Source organism: Lolium perenne, chromosome 2 (assembly GCF_019359855.2).
Source record: "Lolium perenne isolate Kyuss_39 chromosome 2, Kyuss_2.0, whole genome shotgun sequence".
NCBI lineage: Eukaryota > Viridiplantae > Streptophyta > Magnoliopsida > Poales > Poaceae > Lolium > Lolium perenne.
In genome coordinates, this window is record NC_067245.2 from 330,724,277 (window position 1) to 330,746,016 (window position 21,740).

General features: G+C 44.7%; 2 long non-coding RNA genes across 10 annotated transcripts; both read left to right on the forward strand.

The window, feature by feature from the left end:
• Nucleotides 1–212: 212 nt before the first annotated feature.
• Nucleotides 213–1,557, forward strand: LOC139836208 (uncharacterized). Of its 2 annotated transcripts, XR_011752897.1 has the most exons (4): nt 213–544; nt 638–850; nt 940–1,044; nt 1,448–1,557. It is a non-coding gene; the product is annotated as an uncharacterized lncRNA (long non-coding RNA). The 2 variants fall into 2 exon arrangements; XR_011752898.1 differs by lacking the exon at nt 940–1,044.
• A 5-nt stretch (nt 1,558–1,562) lies between these two features.
• On the forward strand, nt 1,563–12,191 carry LOC127323395 (uncharacterized). Of its 8 annotated transcripts, XR_011752896.1 has the most exons (12): nt 1,563–1,672; nt 1,808–1,822; nt 2,352–2,481; nt 2,657–2,756; nt 2,928–2,988; nt 3,212–3,443; nt 3,563–3,631; nt 3,980–4,039; nt 4,283–4,515; nt 4,600–4,786; nt 10,610–11,237; nt 11,795–12,191. It is a non-coding gene; the product is annotated as an uncharacterized lncRNA (long non-coding RNA). The 8 variants fall into 8 exon arrangements; XR_011752894.1 differs by having other exon boundaries at nt 1,563–1,918; XR_011752895.1 differs by having other exon boundaries at nt 1,563–1,822.
• The last annotated feature ends 9,549 nt before the right edge of the window (nt 12,192–21,740 follow it).

Sequence of the window (21,740 nt, forward strand, 5' to 3'; positions counted from 1 at the left end):
AGCCAGGGACGTTTCCAGGGATGTTTTTTTTCTGAAAAACGCCGAACACCTGGTGTCTACCGGGGAGACGGCTGGAACTTCGGCGCTCCCCGGTCGAAACTTTCGTCCAATCCGGCGCTATTTAGCGCCGGATTTGGCCGTGGGGAGCGCCAACGGCTGGAGATGCTCTGATCCCCATCCTATTGGCTGCTAGCTCCCACCCCCCCTCTTCCTGGGCTCCAATGGTGTGAAGCTGCCGGCGCAGCCCCCCTCTCCTTTCCATGGTTCCCTCCTCCCCCTCGCGCCGCCTTCTCTACACCCCCTGCACGCACGGGGCATCCTTGCCGCTCGGCGACCTGGCCGGTAAGGTGGGAGCGGCGGCGGCGCTGCCATGGCGACCGAGCGTGCACAAAGGCAGGCACGCGGCGGGTTGGCGACCAAGGCGGGGCCAACAGGTGCCGGTGGCAAGGAGCCATGGCGGGCCAGGTTTGTGCGATGCTCCTCCTCCATGCGACCTCCATCGGTTTTCCCGCCACCGTCGGTCTCCTCCGTATCATAGCCGCCGGTGAGGGAACCTCTCCCATCTCATTTCCCTCTTTGTTGTGCATGATGGATAGCCAGACTCCGCCTCCTTAACCCTCTAATTTTTTTTTCCTAGGCATGGGAGCACAAGATGGCATGTTCATCCTCGAGATTGAGCTGGCGCTGATGCGCAGATCCCTGTGACACTGGATCTGGTGGTAAACATGGTTGTGGTTGTTTTCCTTGCCTTGTCTTCTTCTGACTTCTTAACTTCCGTTTTATGCATAGTAGTGGCAATGGATGACGGCAAAATTTCTGAGTGCTGTAGAGGATTTATCATGCCAAAATGGTAAGGCTTCAGCGTTTTGTATTGAGGTTTCTTTTCGTGATTGCTTGGTGGCCTCCTTAGTTATATTTTGGATGTGCTACAAATTGTAGGATCTGAACGCTGCTGTGAGGCACTTCAAAAGCTTCGTAAACATTATGGCATTGTTTTCAACATTCAAGGAGACAAAACACTTATTGAACCAGAGATAATAGATGGTGTGGTTATGGCATGAAACTCTAATCTTGCTATTTCCTCTGTTCCTTTTTATAAGACGTTTGGAAAACCATTGTAGCCTACCAAAACATCTTATAAAAGGAACAGCTGTTGTATTTCTTAGTCCTCTGCTGAATTAAATAGTTTATCTGAAGTGGTTGCCGACTTGTTGTGGAATCTCCAATATGCAGACTTGCACGAGTATAGTTGCATATCTTTTTTTTGTCCAGATCTATTTTTTTATATATGCCTATAAAAGGTGTTTGAAATAAAACTTGCAAGGGAAGATTAATCTATGTCATATCTTTTGTATGTTTACTCAGTAATTTTCTGTTTTTCTGAAATTTTTCCCCAATTAACGATAGCAGCTCAAGTTTTTAGTCTAAATGTTTGCAATTGGTTCAGGAATACGGATCTTCATGTGTGATGCAATCACTTTTTGATAATTGATATAGCTGTGCAAGAGGTGCGGTTTATGGTATGCAAAAAGCTGGATATGATCTCAGAAAGGTATGCCCATTATTACTGATTCTGAAAATATAATCCTTCCAGATTAATGGGGAATTGGCACCATTCCCATCTGGATGGCAGAGCAATGATGTGCATCAACTACTTATAGAGAGATCTCAGGTTGTGACTTCCTTACTCTAGCAGCCAAAGAGTATCAAGTTGTTTATGATTTTCCTACTGCTATTTTTTACTTCTGCCAATTGTTGTATTTCTGAAGAAGAAAATGCATTTGGGCCCGCGTGTGCTGATGTGCAGGTTGATTCAAACAAGGTACAAGAGTTTGTGAAAGTTTTATCATGTATGCGTGATGATTTTGATCCAAGGCCTCAATTTTGTACCAACATAATCTTGAAAAATAAATTAAAGGTGAATTCTCTATTTTAGGTTGGATCTTATGCTAACTCTGGCAATTCCTCGCAAAATTGGCAGATTATTGTCTTGCCATATCTTGTAATCAAGGGATGTCCATGTTATTACATATAGAGAAAAAATGTTACTATATATAGTGCCATTATCTTAATTTTTTTAGCAAGCTAACTCCGAGGACACCTGAATCAACCAGGTGAGATATTCTCATATGTGTTCTAAACTTCTAACATCAATCCTTTCTTTTCTTTCGTCTGCCTTGCTATTTCCATTTATTTATCTCCGCGTTTTCTACAAAAATCAAATCTCATTGCATTTTATATTATCAGATCTTTGAATTTTGTGTGTTGCCCATGGTTTTAACAGCCGTGATGAATTTCTAGAGCTATGCAGCCTGTATGATGGATTTGTTGTTCTCCTTCTATTTTTGCAGTCAAATTTATGTACCGGACAACCATCCAGCCAATAACACGCATGTCACCTATATGAAAATCTGAGTAAAGCGTATTCTTTCACTTTATCTACAATAATCTCCTTATTGTGGTCTCCTCTCACTCTCTCAGGTAGTACAAGGATACTTTATATGGTAGCATCATGTGTATTTTTCTTGTGCATATCATTCTATGTTCCACTGCTAATTCATATTCTTATTATAATCATCTGTAACATTCTTCCTTTTTTATAATTGATTTGGTTTTCCACATTCTTTGCTGCAATTTTTCATAGCTACACATGCAGGTACCAGGAAAAGCTTTTAATATGCGCATGAACCTCATTTTTATCCATGCTCCCTTCTAAGAAGTCCCCAGTTTCAGAACAAAGTGAAGGAATGAAAAAGGTAACCAGCAATGGAATTTATCCGCAGCTATCATCTCTCTAAACCAATGTGATCCAGCCTAACGATTGTTTTTTGTAAGTGGCTGCATATATCTTGCGCCTTCCAGGTTTTGCTTGTATAGGTTTTTTGCTTGACATAGTTCCTCTGTTCTTCTTTCTTTTGTACTCACAGAAGCATGGCCGCTGGCTGTCGTAACGCTCAGGGAGTTGTGGTTCGTAACATCGCAAGAAAGGTATAAGTCATCTCTCCCGCGTTGAATTTATTTGTAATTGTGCAGCTGGTCTGCAGTGATTATTATGATTTAAGATTCTGGATGCGTAGTTCAAAATTTAGTAATAGTAGCGACAATGTGGATGTTGCCTATATATTCTTACATTCAGCTACAAAAAGAATTACTTGGTCTTTTTGGTAAAATAGTGTGTTAATAGCTTTTTCATGTTATTTCTTTTTCGCAGGGTCGTATGTTACTTTAACTGGGTGTAAATATTGTAATTCTACAACAAGGTAATGTTAGCTCGTATAACAATTAACTGGCGGTCTTGACCTCATGCCTTCCCCGTGGCCTCTGCGCTAGATTGGTGCCGATCAATTGACCTGTGGCATCCATTATGCTGCAAGGAAATCCCGCTCTCATGACCCGTCTAATCTTGTGTTATCACTCTGTGCCACATTGCCCTCTGTGAAAAGGTAATAGATTGAATCTTGTGCCCAGGTCTAATTTACATGAGTTGTAGTAGCCATGTGGCAGCCTCCAAATCTAGCATGGACTGGAGTTAAATTAGTGGATTTTTATATTTGCATTGCAGGCTAGATGAATAAGATCGACTGGTGTCTCTATTATTCCTTGTGATATGAGACAATATGCTCAATTATAGGTAATTTAGAAGAATGTTGTGCAATTCTTCTTTTATTTATAAGAATATGGTGACTAAAACATAGGCATGGATAAATAAATCTGAGGTCTCCAATATTTTTCTTTATCCTCTGAATTGCTGTAAATTTTTAAAAGATGCTTAGGCTACATGTACTCTAATTCCAGAAAGTGAGTTTTCTCCGTATTTGATTTTAAAAAAATGATGAGAAGAACTAATATTATTAAGATATCCAACTGCGTTACAATATAGATTTCATCAGGAAATTTAGTTCAAAGTGAATGTGATGTTTCACTATTCTGCTGCTCCCAAGCATTTGGTGTTCTGCTTATTCTGTACTCTTTGCCTTAGAGATAAGGAGATTGTGATAGCTGCAGCTGATGAGGAATAAAGGGATACTCAAAAACTTGTGTAAGCCATATATTTGTATTTCACTATGGCTAGGTAGTAGCCACTGCCCAGCTGCTTATTTTGTCGTCTTTGTTTTTTCCCTTCTATAATGATTCATCTGGATATCAGCTCAATGTGTCTGGAAATAGGACAATATCAATTCATGGTTTGCTTTCATCGAGTAATTAGTGTGGCATTCTTTCTTCCACTATTGTTGCTGGTGAGCTTTAAGGCCTTGGTAATGATAATATGTGTTCCTTGCAGGAATTGAATTACTTTAGTCCTTGGTACACTGCGACTTGGATATCCAATCAACAGGTCTATGCAGAATCCTGTTAGAGAATTCCACCGATACTACCTCTTTACGGACAGAGGAAATGTATCCTAACGGGTACATTCATAGAGTTCAGGGCTGGAAATTTGTAATGATCAGTGTGTTCACCTATACGGAGGAATTGTGGTCAAGAAGTATGTGACTTTTTTAGAAGCATGCAAAGGTACAAATCGTCTTTTAAACACAAGATATTTCTAATCAGGTAGGTAAATGAGTTGTTAGAACTTAATTGATTTATGTTGTGTAGGTACATTAGCTTTCGGCCTAAAAGTGTGTATGTGCTTCATACAAAGTTTGGCTACTTGAACCTCGCATTTTCTATTGGAGGGATGTATTGTCTAAAAATATTTATTTTGGTATTTACTTCTAAATCACTGCATTCATCAGTGAGCAAGCTTTTGGACTCACCACCAAGTGCAATGTCCAGTGACAAGGTAAAACTCTGTCATTCAGTGACAAGGTAAAACTATGGCAGAAAAGTCCTTATTTTGCAACAATGATTACTGTAAAAACTTTATTAAACGAGACTTGATTTGGTCTATGGCATAATAATCAACAGAAAAAATATTATATATGCTAATGCTATCACTTATTCTGCGACGTTGTAAGTCATTGTAGTTTTGTCACTCTAGAACTAGCAACATCCATTGAAGAGAAGCTGTGTAGCCATCTAACAAAATTCTGTAAGTACAATAGAATGCCGGATAAATATATTGTTGCTAGGCTATGTCCCAAATCTCCATGGTTGGGCCAGTGAAAGATTAGACCTATGGTAGCAATAGAGTATGTATTGATTTGTCCTTTCCCTGTGGATATCATAGTGTAATAAGCTCTGGTATATAGCTTTTGTTTAGTGAGATTTTTTTTCAGCACCAATATATATTCTTTGGTGCTTTCACCATCAACCTATTTACAACACTTGGCTTATATCTTCTCAGACCGAAGATATTCAGCTAATATTCAACTCACATGGACAGGCCTGCATGATATTCAGCTAATATTCAACTCACATGGACACGTACTATTCATAATACCCAAAGTACCTCATGCATACTGTGGTTACTCGATGAGGATTTGAGAGATCTCTGGAAGTTGCCCCTTCATTCCTTCACATACAGAGATATACAGGTGAGTTTGGTTTTCTTACATTTTTTGACCTCTCTTTCTTTCCTATTATCAACTAAGCCCCTACAACACTCCCCCTCAAGATGGGGCGGAAATATTCACAAGCCCCATCTTGCTACATAATTTCATAAAAGTTACATTACAGACACCTTTTGTTAATACATCAGCTAGTTGTTCCCCAGATCTAACATAACAAACCTGAATTACCCCTTCATCTAATTTCTCTCTGATAAAGTGTCGATCTATTTCAATGTGTTTTGTCCTGTCATGGTATACAGGATTGTTCACAATTCTGATTGTAGCTTGGTTATCACAATACACACGAAGAGGTGTATTGTCAAACAATTTAAGCTCCTTTAGCAACAACTTCAGCCATATTAATTCACAGAATCCTGAGGCCATTGACCTAAATTCCGCTTCCGCTGTTGACCTTGCAACAACACTTTGCTTTTTACTCCTCCAGCTCACTAAATTACCACCGATGAACATACAATACCCAGAGGTGGATTTTCTATCATCCAAACACCCAGCCCAATCTGCATCTGTGTACCCTTCTATTTTTAGATGCCCGTTCTTGGAAAACAGAATTCCCTTCCCAGGGCAGCTTTTAAGATATCTCAAGATTCGTTTTACAATATCCATATGACTGGTTCTGGGATCATGCATATATCGACTGACGATACTAACAGCATATGCAATATCTGGTCTAGTATGTGATAAGTAAATCAAGCGCCCCACAAGTCTCTGGTAATTTTGTTTATCTAGTGTGTCACCCAGGTCAGCACGAGTATGATGATTCAACTCTATAGGTGTGGAAGCTGGTTTACACCCTAGCATCCCAGTCTCAGCAAGTAAATCAAGCACATATTTTCGCTGGGATAGATAAATACCTTGTGGTCCATATACAACCTCAATGCCTAGGAAATAGTGAAGAAAACCCAGATCCTTGACTTCAAATGATTTTGCCAACATCTTCTTCAAGCATGCTATCCCATCATCATCATTACCTGTGATCACAATATCATCAACATACACAATAAGAATAACAATCTTGCCACCTCGGTGTTTAAAAAAGAGGGTGTGATCTGCATTGCTTTGTCGATAGCCCATAGAGCATATTTCCTTCCTAAACCTCCCAAACCAAGCTCTAGGAGATTGTTTCAGCCCATAAAGAGATTTTTTTAACCTGCATACTTTACCGACAGTTTCTCTGCTATTAAAACCTGGAGGTATCTCCATGTAAACTTCTTCATGTAGATCTCCATGAAGGAAGGCATTCTTTACATCCATTTGAAACAATTTCCACTCATTGTTTACTGCAATAGATATAACGGCCCTAATAGTGTTCATTTTTGCCACTGGTGCGAAAGTCTCACCATAATCCACTCCATAAGTTTGGCTATAGCCCTTTGCCACCAATCTAGCTTTATATCTTTCCACTTTACCATCTGGATTTTGTTTTACAGTAAATACCCATTTACAACCAACAATCTTTCTATGAGGAGGAAGTGTAGTAAGTACCCAAGTATTGTTTTTGTCAAGTGCCTCCATCTCCTCCATCATAGCTTTCCTCCATTCTGGGTATTGTTTTGCTTCCTGCCAGTTACGTGGTATAGGTAAAGTAGAGTCCAGTGCTGCTATGAATGCTTTGTATTGGGGGCCCATAGATGAATATGAAACATAATTAGAGACATCATATTGGGACAAGTTTGATGGTAATTTACCAGCAGTAGTGCGAGATTGTTTTCTTAGAGCTATAGGGAGATCTAAATCATCATGTGGAGGAGAGATTATACCATCACTTGCAGAAGGACTCGAGTTCGGCTCTTGTATGTCTGAGTAGCCTTGAGTTTCAGAACTCTGTCTCAATAAAATATCTTCCTCTCCCTGCACCTGATCCTTCTCTACTCGGTGTCTTCGGGAATAAACCTGAAGGTTTTTCCGCCATCTTGACCCTTCAGGTTGATATACTTGCTGCTCCCCCTGAGTGTGATCTTGTTCAGCATTTGATGTATCTTCATCTCTACCATCAGGCTCATCTCCAGTTGGAATTACTCCAATAATCATCTTCTGTGAAGTTCCTTCAGGTTGATATACTTGCTGCTCCCCCTGAGTGTGATCTTGTTTAGCATTTGATGTATCTTCATCTCTACCATCAGGCTCATCTCCAGTTGGAATTACTCCAATAATCATCTTCTGTGAAGTTGCATCATTGTCTCTTCTTCTCTCATCTCCCCCTGTCCTCAAGACTCCATCTGAGCTATCATCATTGAACAAATCAGGGAAGACATCAGTCAAGTCAGTTGGTTCCCCATAAAAGGGTGCATTCTCTCTAAAAGTAACATCCATGCTGATAAACATTCTCCTCTCTGATGGGCACCAGCATTTATACCCCTTTTGCTTACCAGAATACCCAACAAATACACATTTTAAAGCCCTTGGGTCCAACTTACCCATAGACGGCCTATGATCTCTTACAAAGCATACACACCCAAACACCTTTGGTGGGAACACATAAGTTGTTTTACCAGTTAAACATTCTATAGGTGTTTTATCACCAAGTACTCTTGTTGGCATCCTATTGATCAAATATGCAGCAGTCATCATAGCTTCACCCCATAGGAATTTGGGAACATTCATTTCCATCATTAAACAACGAGTAACTTCTAATAAATGTCTGTTCTTTCGTTCAGCTAGACCATTCTGTTCAGAAGCACCTGGACAAGTAGTTTGATGAATAATGCCAAAGCTTGACAAATACTCATCAAAGAGCTTGTTCACATATTCTGTGCCATTATCAGTGCGGAAAATCTGCAGCTGAGCATTGTACTGATTCATAACCAAATTATGAAAGTCTCTAAAGCATTCAAAAACATCATTTTTGTTCTTTAAGACATATAACCAGGTTGTTCTGGTGCAACAATCAATGAAAGTCACAAAATAACGATACCCATTGATCGACACAACTCCACTAGGACCCCAAACATCAGAATGTATAGTTTGGAATGGTTTTGCACTTCTATTATCAGACAACAGGTAGGAGCTTCTAATATGTTTGCCAAATTCACAGGCATCACATACTAACTTCCCCTTATCAACCTTGCCATAAAGGCTAGGATACAGCTGACCAAACTTCATAAAAGGTATATGCCCTAATCGACGATGAAGTATGAGAAACTCATCTGTAGGGGACATTGACAAGGTAGCAGCCACTGCAGTTGACATGCAACCATTTAAGTAATATAAACCTTCACATATAGTGCCTGTCCCCAATATCTTTCCAGTTCCAAGTTCCTGAAATATACATCCATAAGGGAGAAATATGACTGCACAATTTAGCTCATTAGTTATACAACCAACGGACATGAGATTAATAGGGAATGAAGGAACATGCATCACTGATGAAAGAGTCATGTGTGGAGTACACTTAACATCTCCTGACCCCTTAATACTTTGGATGGAACCATCAGCAAGTTTGACATGTTGATTTGCACAGTCAAGACTATAATTGTAGAAGTCTTTATAAGAGCCAGCCATGTGCCGAGATGCCCCTGAATCAATCAACCATGGTTTATCACTGCAATTACCTTCACCAGAAACTGAATTATTACCAAAAAGATCAGCCGAGACAGTAGCTGCTTCCCGAGATCTCTTATCACTTTGTTTCATTCCCTTGAATTGTACCATTTTCTTAACTCATCAACAGTCATCTGGACAGTGACCATTTGAGACCCTCTACCATCACATACTCCACTGACACTGGGAGGACGTACAGTTCCACAACGATTACACGTACCACGGAATGCAAAATTTACATTCCCACAGCTTGTCTCTGGACACAGCCAATCCCCATCTCTTCGCCAAGATTTCACAACATCATCACCAAGTCCTTTACCTCTGCCTGGTCCATTATCCAATGCCACCCCGTACTTACCAAATCCACCAAACCTAGCTTGACATTTTCTATACATAGCTCACAACACAATTGCAAATTCTCCAAACAGAATATTACTGGCACTTTTTCCTTGGTCGAACCACCTGCAACCTTGCCCAAACAGAACAAGCACACTCCGATTTTACCTATGCAATTTGTCAGCAACACGAACCAATTCTTTCGGACAGGGAACAAGCTCCGCTCTGCTCTCAGCCAAAGAGCAAGTGGATGCTCTACTCCTTTTTGATGCCACAACACAGCAGTACTGTTGTAGCTCCCACACACGAACAACACTCAGCCACCAGAACAGCCTGGTGCAGGAGAAGGGCACACTCCTCTGCAGTCTGCACCTAGCCGCTGCTGCCTCCACCTCTTGAAGTCCTTCTCACCAAGGCGTTGCTGCCTGTCTCCTTACCTTGCCGCTGCTTCCTGCTACAACGCTCCTCCTTCTCCTGGTCGCACGCACGCTGCCGGCCGCCATCTCCGCACGCGGCACCTCGACGCGCCCACGCTCACAGCAGCACCTCCGCCCTGGGCCTGCTGCGTCTGGCTGTACTGATGACCCTGGAAGCTTGGAGTTCCGCTGCACGCCACCGATTTACCGCCGGCAACCCCCGCCGGTCACTCCTGCTCTGATACCATGTGGTTATTCGATGAGGATTTGAGAGATCTCTGGAAGTTGCCCCTTCATTCCTTCACATACAGAGATATACAGGTGAGTTTGGTTCTCTTACATTTTTTGACCTCTCTTTCTTTCCTATTCTCAACTAAGCCCCTACAACACATACACTATATATACAAAATCTTTTACCAAAAATAATGGGTATTCAGCTAATATTCAACTCACATGGACAGTACGTGTGCTCCTCAGACCGAAGGGTCTCCTCCGATCTAAATCCAACCACGACAGTTGATGGAAACACATGACCCAAGGTGTCATGCAGGCTTGTTCAGAAGATATTTCAATCCCTTAGTTTAATTTTTTCAGTCTCCAAACGGCATTTAATGAAAATATAATTTATAAGCTTTAACTGGCAAAAACACGACTATTATGAATACCCAGTGTCGAAATCCTGCTCCCGCCCCTGAATACACTTCAAAATATGAACAAGGTCTGAGGATGCTTTTCACTATGCATTCTTTGTGAATACCTCCAGCTTTAGCAGTCTCATGTTGTCTTGCTACTCTTGCACTTCAGGTCCAATATCTGTGCTATAGGCGTGACTCACTAGAACAACAGATGTTATATGTACTGCGTACACAATTATTACTGAAGTTGTCAGTCCAGACAACACAACACAACACTACTATAGTCATTGATATCCGGTGATAAACCTAGATGGTAGCCATCCGTGTCAAACATACAAAATAGGCTTAGCAAATCTTCAACAAATATTGGAGTATATAACTCAGTTGGAAGAGCTCCGCTTTTGATTTTGGGTGAGGAGAGGCCAGTATATAACGCAAAGGTCAACTATAACAGCAGTGACCGGATGGCATCAGTGTGGTTTCTTTTCCCTGTTCTTGCAACATCAATCATCTGATCCAAAACCAACAAGTATGATCTAGGAGTACTTACAACAGGGCATCTGCATAATTTGTGGCAACCAAGCCAATAGCTCTTTGAGAGTACATTAATCAGATGGCCAAGAATTTGATCCTCCTTATTACTGTCCGACTGACCTCTAAATTTGTTATCGAGAAGAGAACACAGCTGCAGCAAAAGGCCATGAAGTGAATTGAATGTAGAAGACTTTGCGTCTTAGCTGATACATGAGGATCAGAGCACTGAGAACTGTGAGCTGCCACTTCACAGCTTCCGCAAGGTAAATGATCCAGTATATCAATAACAACATATTGCAGTCTCTCATTAGATACCCAACCAATCAGGGCCCTTGTTGCAAGGACACAAACCCGATAGTTACTCTAGGGAGCACATTTCTAGATAAATGGCAAAAGTAAAAATAAAGATGGGTGCCCCGAAACTGCAATTTTGGAAACATAAATATTTTTTAGTATAGGATAGAAAAGTTATCTTCACTAAAGTTTGCATGTACACACATGGACATGTGTAATTTTTTTTAGATCATTTTGATATTAAGAACTTATTTCACCCAGGAGTGGATGCACTAATTTTACATCATTCCAAGAGAAGCCTCAGTTTCTTATAATTAGTTGATATTAGAGCATACAATTATCGATACATAGACTGTGAGAAGAGGCAGCATGTGTGATCCCTCACTCCGACAACCTAGGCCCTAGATGAGTTGTTCCAATTATTTGTTTCTTATAAACCAGGTCAAGGTTCATCTTACTTTTAATCAACATTCTGATGTACTTGCATTTTGTGGTGTTTATCCTGAGACTAAAATGGTTATTACAGGTTACTTGCACTGATAAATGGAGATTGCGCCAGTCATCTATCAAGATTCTAATCTGCCTACATTTTCTGGTCTTCTGTTGTAAAGATTGAGCCAATATGCCATCTTCAAGTCAGGATCATTCTTGAGAGTAATTATGGGAAGTTGCAAAAAGTCGGTTGGGAAGAGTAGCCGAAGTGATAAAGGGTGGGACTTACTGCAGCGGAAAAATATGTTTATCTCTATTTTTGGATAAGAGTGGACATGGTTAGTATTTCAGATATACATTCACTAAAGTTAGATGGAAATTCCAGATCAAACATGGGTGAAGGATCCTAATGTCATTGCTCTTGTGGATTTCATTAACTCAATTTTACCAACATCAAAATTATTCCCTTTATAGATGGTCCGACTTACTTTTGTTGTTCCTTCCTTGCTTATGTTGTTCTTGACATAGTCATTGAGTGTTTGCTACTATAATATATTTCTTTTGTTTCCCTGGTTGTATATAAATGTTTCTACTTCATTTGTAATTTTGTTTGCTTTATCCTAAGATTATCCTATTGATTTTTGTTTTCTAAAACCGAAGAAATTGATTATCAGTTTTCACCTATTTTTTTAGCAATGGTATATAAAGTGTACATCGGCACGAATTTTACGGGATCGTGCGCCAAGGCGCACATCTAAATCTAGTAGGAGAAGGAGAGCCTACTATTATTGTAGCAGCAGGGAGGGGGATTGGGGGCGAAGGAATGGGAATGGCTCGCATGGGTATCTCACTTCACTGCCTCCCCATTTCCCGGTCCAGTTGGTTTCTTTGGCTTGGCTACTTCCCTACTCCGTACTACACTTGTGGTGTGTGTTGTTTGGTCGGGTCGCCACGCCAACGAAAGTCTTATTTTTTGTGGATCGACAGCTAAAGTCTTGGGTAAGAGCATGTCTAACAGGTCCCGTATTTTTTCGCCCCTTAAAACGCGAGTAGAGGGCCCTGTATCCAGTTTTCGCCGGCCAAAAACTCGGACGAGCTAGCAGACCCCGTATCCCTAAACGGTAAAAAAGCATATTCCAAGAATATGCCAAATTAAATTTTTTTTTCTTTCCTCATCTTCCTTCACTTCTTCTTCCACCTCTGGGCACTGCAGGCCATGGCCAAATCGCGTCTCCGCTTCGGCCGCCTCGCCCGCACTGCCGCCCCGCTTCGCGACTGCCGCGCCGCTTCGCTTCGCCATGCTGGCCGCCATCGCCGCCACGCCCCGCCACGGCCTGGCCGCCTCGTCTCCCGCTCCGGCCGCCCCGCGACGCCTCCCGCCCGCCACGCTCCGGCCCCGCTTGCCCAGCGACGCTTACGGCCCCGCCCGCTCCGGCTGCCCATGCGACGCCCCCGCCCCGCTCCGGCTGCCCCATCGCGACGCCCTGGCCCCGCCCGCTCCGGCCCCGCGACGCCACAGCCGCCGCGACGCCAGGGCCTCCGGCCGCCCCGCTCGCCACGGCTCTTCTTGCTCGTCGCGCCCTCCGGGCTGCTTGCACTCGTCGCGCCATGCCATGCACCGGCCTCCGGCCGCCACGGCCCCGTCACGCGACTCCGCCTCGACCGCGACCGGCGCGATGAACAGTTGATTTCCTGAAAATTCAGCCCGCCACGACTAGGGGGTTCGCCCTGTATTCAGCCTCCCACCCTGTACTTGTAAGGGGCTAGGAGCCGCCCCGTACCCAAAACTGTAAAAATTCGATACCGGGAGCTGATTTACGGGGTCTGCTAGACGGCCGGGTAGAGCTCTACCCCGTATATCGGCGGTTATTTTACGGGGTTGGGGCTTTTAAGGGGTCTGTTAGACCTGCTCTAAGACCGCGTAAACGGAACACAGACTCCGGCGCAGCCACACACACGAGTGGACACCGTGCCACCACCTGCTACATTCACACCTTAGCAGTGAGTCAGGTCACCACCTACCACTCGCTACGCTACTACTACTAGCTCGACCTGGTGTGGTAGTGCAGCCACGGTGCAACTTGAGGCTCGTACGCCCCAGACGGTGCACCAAAAGAAAAAAGAAAAAGAAAATAAACTTATAGAGCCTTGACCGACGAAATGAACCATGAACTTTTAAGTCACCTTACCGACAAATTCCGGTCTAAATTGAACCTTCTACCTAGTATTATGTTTTAGAGCAGAAGAATAAAACTATGTATTGCTACTATAATAACTGATGTATTCGCCAACGTTTCATATTCAGTCTCGGCCTGCCCTATTAGCGAAGGGAGAAAAGGTTTAGGCTGCCTCGGGTGGGTTCCGAACCTGGGGGCCTATGGGTCGACGGCGTGGCTCGATAGCTAGTATTGATGAGCTGATGTTTTTGCTCAATCAAGAAGGGAAACTTTTCCTACATGATGCGACAACGAGAAGGTAGCCTTGGTGTGTTACCAGAGGTAGGAGGCGGCTGGAGATGAGCTTGGCGGTGATACGTCTCAAACGTATTTATAATTTTTGATGCTCCATGCTTTTTTACACTAATTCATATATGTTTTGCTTACACTTCGATGCACTTTTGTATGATTTCTGGCACTAACCTATTAACAAGATGCCACTGTACCAGTTCCCTGTTTTCTGTTGTTTTTGTATTTCAGAAAAGTTGTATAGGAAATATTCTCGGAATTAGACGAAACAAAAGCCGAAGTCAATATTTTACCGTAACAAAGACTGAGTCCAGAGGGGAGTCGGAGAGGGGTAGCAGGGCGGCCACACCTACCCTAGGCGCGGCCTAGCCCTGGCCCGCGCCTAGGGGTGGTGTGGCCCCCCTGGCCTCCACCGATATCGCCCATCCGCCTATTTATTCACGATCTCGGAAAAACCCTGGATACCCGAGCCTCCATCCACGAAAAGTTCCGTCGCGACCGCCATCGCAGAACCCATCTCGGGGGTTCTGAAGCTCTTCCCGGCACGCTGCCGGAGGGGAAAATCATCGCCGGAGGCATCTACATCGCAATGCCCGCCTCCGAAGTGATGCATGAGTAGTTCATCCCTAGACTATGGGTCCATAGCAGTAGCTAGATGGTTGTCTTCTCCAATTTGTGCTTCATGTATAGATCTTGTGAGCTGCCCTACATGATCAAGATTATCCTTATGTAATCCTACATGTTGTGTTTGCTGGGATCCAATGAATATTGTATACTATGTTGAGGTCGATTATATATTCATGTCATATGTTATTTGTGATCTGGCCAAATAGATGCATGTGACTCCAAGAGGGGGTATTTATGCTCGATAGTAGGTTCATGCCTCTAGTTTTCTGAAAGAGTGACAATAACTTCTAAGATTGTAGATGTGTTGTTGATACTAGGGAGAAAACAATAATGTTTTATCCAAGGGTAATTCTATTGTTTACTTTACACACATTGCTTAATGCAATAATCTGTTGCTTGCAACTTAATACTGAAAGGGGTTCGGACGATAACCGGAAGGTGGATTATTAGTCATAGACGCAGTTAGATTACGGTCTATGTATTATGTTGTAATGCCCAATCAAATCTCATAGTAATCATCTTGTCATGTATGGTCGATATTCTGTCAATTGCCCAGCTGTAATTTGTTCACCCAGCATGCTATTTATCTTTATGGAGAGACACCTCTAGTGAACTGTGAACCCCGGTCCTTTCCTTTACACTGATAAATTCAACCACTGCAATCTTGCTCTTTTACTTACTGCAAAGCTCTGTTCTCTTTAATTACTGCAAACATCTCTTTCCACTCGATACGTCTAATCCTTTGTGTTCAGCAAACCGGTGAGATTGACAACCTCACTGTAAGTTGGGGCAAAATATTTTGGTTGTGTTGTGTGCAGGTTCCACGTTGTTGCTGACGCCGGTAGTGCGCCCTGCCACTAGTCAGCTAGCAACACCTTCAGAAGTCACGCCTTTCTCCTACTGATCGATTAAACCTTGGTTTCGTACTGAGGAAAAAGTTGCTGCTGTGCTCATCACACCTTCCTCTTGGGGTTTCCCAACCGCTTCCACAACAACGCTCAGCAAGATTGTCTGGCGCCATCACCGGAGCACCATCAAGATTTTCTGACGCCGTTGCCGGGGAGAAAGAGGATTTCTGCAAGGGAAGTCTCTCATCTCCAATCTCTTTACTTTCTTATAGTTTTGCTTAGTTTATTCCATTCTCACTTTCCACGTTGATGTTTCTTGTTTTTATTTTCACTAGTTAGGCTTAATGGAAAACAACAAAAAATACGGAACTTTATAGTATTTATCTTGAGTTAGGACATGAAGAGTTCGAAGAGAAAATTAAAAAACCTATGAAACTTTTTTTGCATACTAATAGCAATGTTATTACTACAAATTCTTTGAACACCATTGTCGTTATCTATTCGACGGTACCTTGGAGGAGGGATCCTCACGAGGGGGAGAAGAAGTAGGGGCCATTGGGCGGAGAGTCCTCGGGACGGTGGTACGTGATTTACCCAGCTTCGGAACACCTGTTCGGAGACAGGGCCTACTGCTGCTTGTCTGGAATTATCTGGGCGCTTTCGCGTTGTTACAATGAGTTGTGGTTGTGCCTCTAGGGCTCCCAGGATCCGGCTTATATAGGCGCCCGGATCTAGGGTTTACACGGAGAGTCCTAGCCGGAATACAAGATGCCTAACTACGGAATATTACATTGCCGTGCACGTCAAGGATCCACCTTTCCTTATGCGCCGTATTGGATCCGGATACTTCATGGGCCTTCTCAGATCTGACTAACTTCGCATGGCGGTTAAGATCCGGCTCCTGTTATCTGGGCTGGACTTCATCCATCTTGATCTACAGCAACTGGGCCGCCCGATGGGCCGTAAGCCACCATCACCATCTATGGGCCACCCGGGCTTGCCGGATCTAGGCCATGCTGTTGATATACCCATAAAGTATACTCACAACAGTAGCCCCCGAAGTTCTCCGAGATTCATCATTCCTCCGACTTCACTCAACTCGGATCCGAAGAGAATCTTGAAGAGCTTCCAAACTTTCCTTGTTTCCGACTTCAATCAACCGGAAATCTTCTGTTCTTCTGTAACGGCAATGTAGCAGATTTTTCGCCCACACCGTGCACAACTTCCCTTTTTTCTCGCGCTAAATTTTTGGAGATGCGAATCTTCAGCCGGAATTTTCGGAGGTGCACAGTTAGGTCACCACTGCGTCGTTTTACCGCTTTTAACCTAAGACACGTGGCGGCCATCCAACGGTGCGACCGTTCCGTTTCCACCGTCGGATCCGGCTCACGAATCTCCGCGCGGGGTCTATAAATACCCCACGCGACCGGTAACTTTCATTCTTTTCACCGTGCCTCCACTTCGTCTTCTTCCTCGCGACAGCGCCGCCCCACAGATCCAATCTCCGGCGAACTCCTCCCCGGGAAACTTCGCCCGCCGCCGTTCCAAAGCCGCATTCGACCCAAGTTGCACGCGGTTGATCGGGAATCTACGTCCGCCGCCGATTCGTGGTCATCCGGAGCTGCGCGTGTCAAGTCCGATGACCTCGACCTCGCCGGCGCAACGGGGAACCGCCACGCCATTAACGGTAAGCTCGCCGGACCCGTAGAAGAAGACATAGCTTAGCTTAGTTTAGTTCCGGCTACTCAGATCATTTTGCCATATGCATGCAGCTGGAAGCATGTCCACTAATTCACCTAAGTGTACTGGTAGTTCTCCAAATAGTCCAGAACCAAGGTCACCAGAACCAATATTTCCGGAACCTTTAGCTTTCGTACCACCACATATTTTCGACACCAGGTTGGCTCAACCTTTCTCCGCATCTTCCAGCAACGCACTAGGCCAGATCCCAACCGTCCAAGAGATTCAAGAAGAACTCGAGGGCCAAGCGAGAAGTGCAAGAGGCGGAACAGAAAAAAGGATCCAAGGCCCGGAACTGGGAAGGCGAAAAAGGACAATGGTGGCCATGTGAGGTCAAGGACTTGGATCTTAGGGAGCTCCAGGAGGAGGGCATGATCTCTCCTCACTGGAGTTTCATGAAGGACTCCGTCACCCCCAAGCCGGATCCGGACGAGAGCATCCTCACGAAGGCTTGGGTAGAACGCGGTCTATCGCTCCCTTGCTCGGAATTCTTCCTTTCCGTCCTCACCACCTACGGCCTCCAGCCACATAATATCTGTCCCAACTCCTACCTCATCCTTTCCAATTTCGTGACCCTTTGCGAAGGGCACCTCGGAATTCGCCCAGGCATCTGTCTGTGGCAATTCTTTTTCCGAGTGAAGAAAGAAACGAAGGATAAGGTGATGGTAAACTGTGGAAGCATGACTTTCATGCTCCGCCCCGGAAGGATGTATCCGCCTCATTCCTCTCACGAATCCATCCGGTACTGGAACACCGGATGGTTCTATGTGAAGAACATCGAAGTTCCGAACGTCCACCAAGGGCTCCCCAAGTTCGTCAACGAGCCTCCGGAAGAACTAGACAGCTGGAGTCTTATCCCCGCGCTTGTGCAATATCCGGAGATGAACAAGGCAGCGCGGAGGATCTCCAAGTTAGTCCACGATGGGCTAACCGGAACGGATTTGACTCTCAGCTGGTTCTCTCGCCAGATCCAGCCCCTGAAGTACAACACACGACTAATCTGCGAGTACACCGGGGTGGATGATCAGCTCCGAGTCACTCGCGACTCATTGCCAGCAGATTCTCTAAAAAGGAGGATCAAGACCCTTGTGAAGGTTACCCGGGGCCAGCTGGTCCCGGAGATTGTAATGGATATCAAGATGAACAACCAATGTCCTCCGGTACGTGCTTGCATCTCAACATGTTTAACTTCTCAAAATTGGAAGTGCTTCTAACTTTATCATTTTTACCTCTCCAGCTCGATACTTTGGCGGAGGAGGATTTCAGGACTATACTCCGAGAACCCTTGAGCCACGAATTGGCGGAGGAGGATCTAGAGGACGACGACGAACAGGAGGAGCAAGCTCCCAAGAAAGCTGCTCCCCGACCCGCCAAGCGTCCCCGCACCAAGGTTTCCGGCTCCGAAGCCGGTGCCAGCGGCGAGGCCTCCGCCAAGAAGGCCAAGACAGTGAAGCCGCCTCCGCTCGACTCGAAGAAGGCGGAACGCGAGCGCCTCAAACTGCTTGCAAATGCAGGGAAAGGATCGCGCCCCCTTATTCCCGGAGCCACGTAAGTGTCCGAGATCATCTCATGTTAATCGTGTAAACTTGTTACTTATGTTTTTCCCTTGCTTGTCACAGGAATCAAAAGGCCCCTGCTTCGCGGGTTAACACCCAGAAGCAGATTACAAAGTATATGAAGGCATCACCAGCTGTTCCCCCAGTCACACCAACACCCCCCAGCACCTCACACCCCGTTCCTCAATCGCCTCCGCATGAAGCCCCGCCCTCCCCTACTCCAGCTGCCCAAACTCCACCGGAAATAATTCCTGTAAGCAGCGAGAGAGGAGGCGGAAGCTCATCTGTTGCGAGACGAGCTGCTCCGGAAGGTCCCCAGGACAAGGCCCCGGAAGAAAAAGAAGTTAACTCCCGAGATTTGGCTGAAGCTCCAGCTAATGATGCCGTAACCTTCCCGGAGAACTTTGGGGATCCGACCAATCTGTGGTCTACTCCAAAGGCCTACCCGCACAAATTCTTCCATAAGCTAACAAAAGCGGAGAAGTGGGAACTGGAGCAGGACCTCCTAAACTCCATGATGTCCAATGCTTGGGGGAAGGCGGATGTTGAATCTTCCGAGATTCAACTCCACAAGAAGGAAATGAGTGACTTCTTAGACCAGCTCCTCGTCAAGCGCAAGGTAACCCGATATTCCCAGTAGCCCCCAAGTATCTAGGCGGAAACTAGCAATAGTTAGCGCTTTGATACTTAGAGTAAGATCAACTGAAAATATATTTTAAAGTGCCGTGGTAGCCCCCAAGCGTCATGGCGGAAACATTTCCGGCGATGATGCTTCGAAAGAACGTACTCACAGGAAATGAATGCCTCCGGAAACTAATCCGAACTTTGACTTTTTCAGGAGCAGCAGGCGTTGCACTATGAGCTTAACAAGAACATCTCCCTGCAGCGCCGCGTCACTTTGAGCCAAGCGGAGGATATCCAGGCTGGCAAAAAAATTGCGGAACTGGAAAAACAACTGGCAGAAGCTCAAGGTAAACCTCCGACCTAGTCTATTGTTAATCCAAATTCCGACTTTTGAACTTATCTTGATTTATTTTTGAACAGGTGCATCATATTCCCTGGCCACCACATCCTCCGAGCTCGAGAGCCTGCGCTCCGCCTATAAGGATTTGGAAACCAAATTTGCGGAGGCAGACAAGAAGAGGGAGCAAGCGGAGAAGCAGTTGGCAGAGAAGAAATCCGAACTTCTTAAAAAAGAGGCGGACTTTGAACTGAAGTGTCAGGCTGACAGCAACACACTTCAAAAGCTTCAGAATGAAGTCCATGGGCTCCGGAAGTACATGACTACCGCGGAGAAAGGCTGGGACCTTCTCAACTCCGATGTCATGGGTAAGAATCCGGAAACCAAAGAATCAAACAAAACCACCAAATTTAACTGATTTTTGACTCCGACATTTTTTGTGCAGAGCCCCTTGGGTATGATGAAGAACTCCGCAACCAGGTCCCCCGTGACGATCTTATCCGGCTTGCCGGAGACGATTTTAAGGATCTGATCTCCGTGTGCCGGAAGATCTGCCACAACCTGAACATCAAAGATAGCCGAACCTGCGGCATCAATGATCTGATCAAGAGGATGGATGTGCTACTGGAGCTGGTTGTGGATCTTCAAGATTCTTCTGCCAGGGGTGCCACCCAGATGTCACTGGCCATGTGTTTGGCGCGGTCTCCGGGTCTGGATATTGATCTTGCCACCACCGGGGTTCCTCCGAACACCGATGTGGATGCTTTGCTAGATGCATGCAGTGGCTATGATACCCGGATCTCTTATCGCATTCACCACGATGAATTCTATGACAAGGTTGTCCTTCCAGCTGATGAAATCCTCGAGGCGGAATATGCCAAAGAGCGAGAAGCGGAGGCGCGACCTGTCGGATCCGGTGACGAGGGCCAAATTACATGGACCAGCTCTAAGGACAAGTCCAAAGACGGCGCCACTTCTCCGACAGAGGGAGCTGATATTGATGAAGATGAAGATGCTGTTTTGTCTCCAGCTAAAGAAGCGGAGAACAAAGCAGCCCAAACTGAAGATGGAGCCGGTTCTTCTCCGACTAAGGAGAAGTAGAAACTTGATCCTGCAGAAAAACAATTCATCATTTTGGCCCCATCGAGGGTTTGTAATATATAACTTAAATTCTTAAGTAGCTAGGAACGAAACAAATGCATGGGCGGAAAAAACTTATCCTGCTATCCGCTATATATATTTGCATGTTTCGTTTATTGGAAAGCAAGTGCTAGTTTCTAAGTTTTCCGGCTTGCTCATTTGACCTTCCACGAGCCGGAAGACCTTTAGCCGGAAATGCTCGCCTGCGGCGACGAAGCCCAATGGCGATCCGTCAATAACCGCGAAAACAAGCCCCCAGCCAAGGTGCCGGAAGTCGCTACCAGGAATCCATGAGTTCGCAATAGAGAACTTGTCTATCAGAAAACTTAAGCTTACGTCCTAGAGGACGATTTTGGAAATCATAACTTTCATACACGCCTAGGCGGAAAGATCCAGCTCTGCGGTTTTTAGTCGGAAAACATACACGATCCAAAAATGAAAAATTAAAGGAGGTAAAAGACTCAAAGAGTGAACCACATGCTTTATTTCATTGATCATGTATCATAGATATTACAAAGTATGTAATGCGAAAATTGCTAAGTATGGAAAGGACGTAGCTGTGCTATATTCCAGGGATGATCTGTTTCATCGTAAATGTCATCCGGATCCTCCCGTTTGGGTTTCCGGTACCAATTGGTAGGTCTATCTTTTAGCTCCCGGAAATCAACGAGATAGTAAGATCCGTTGTGAAGCACTTTGCTGA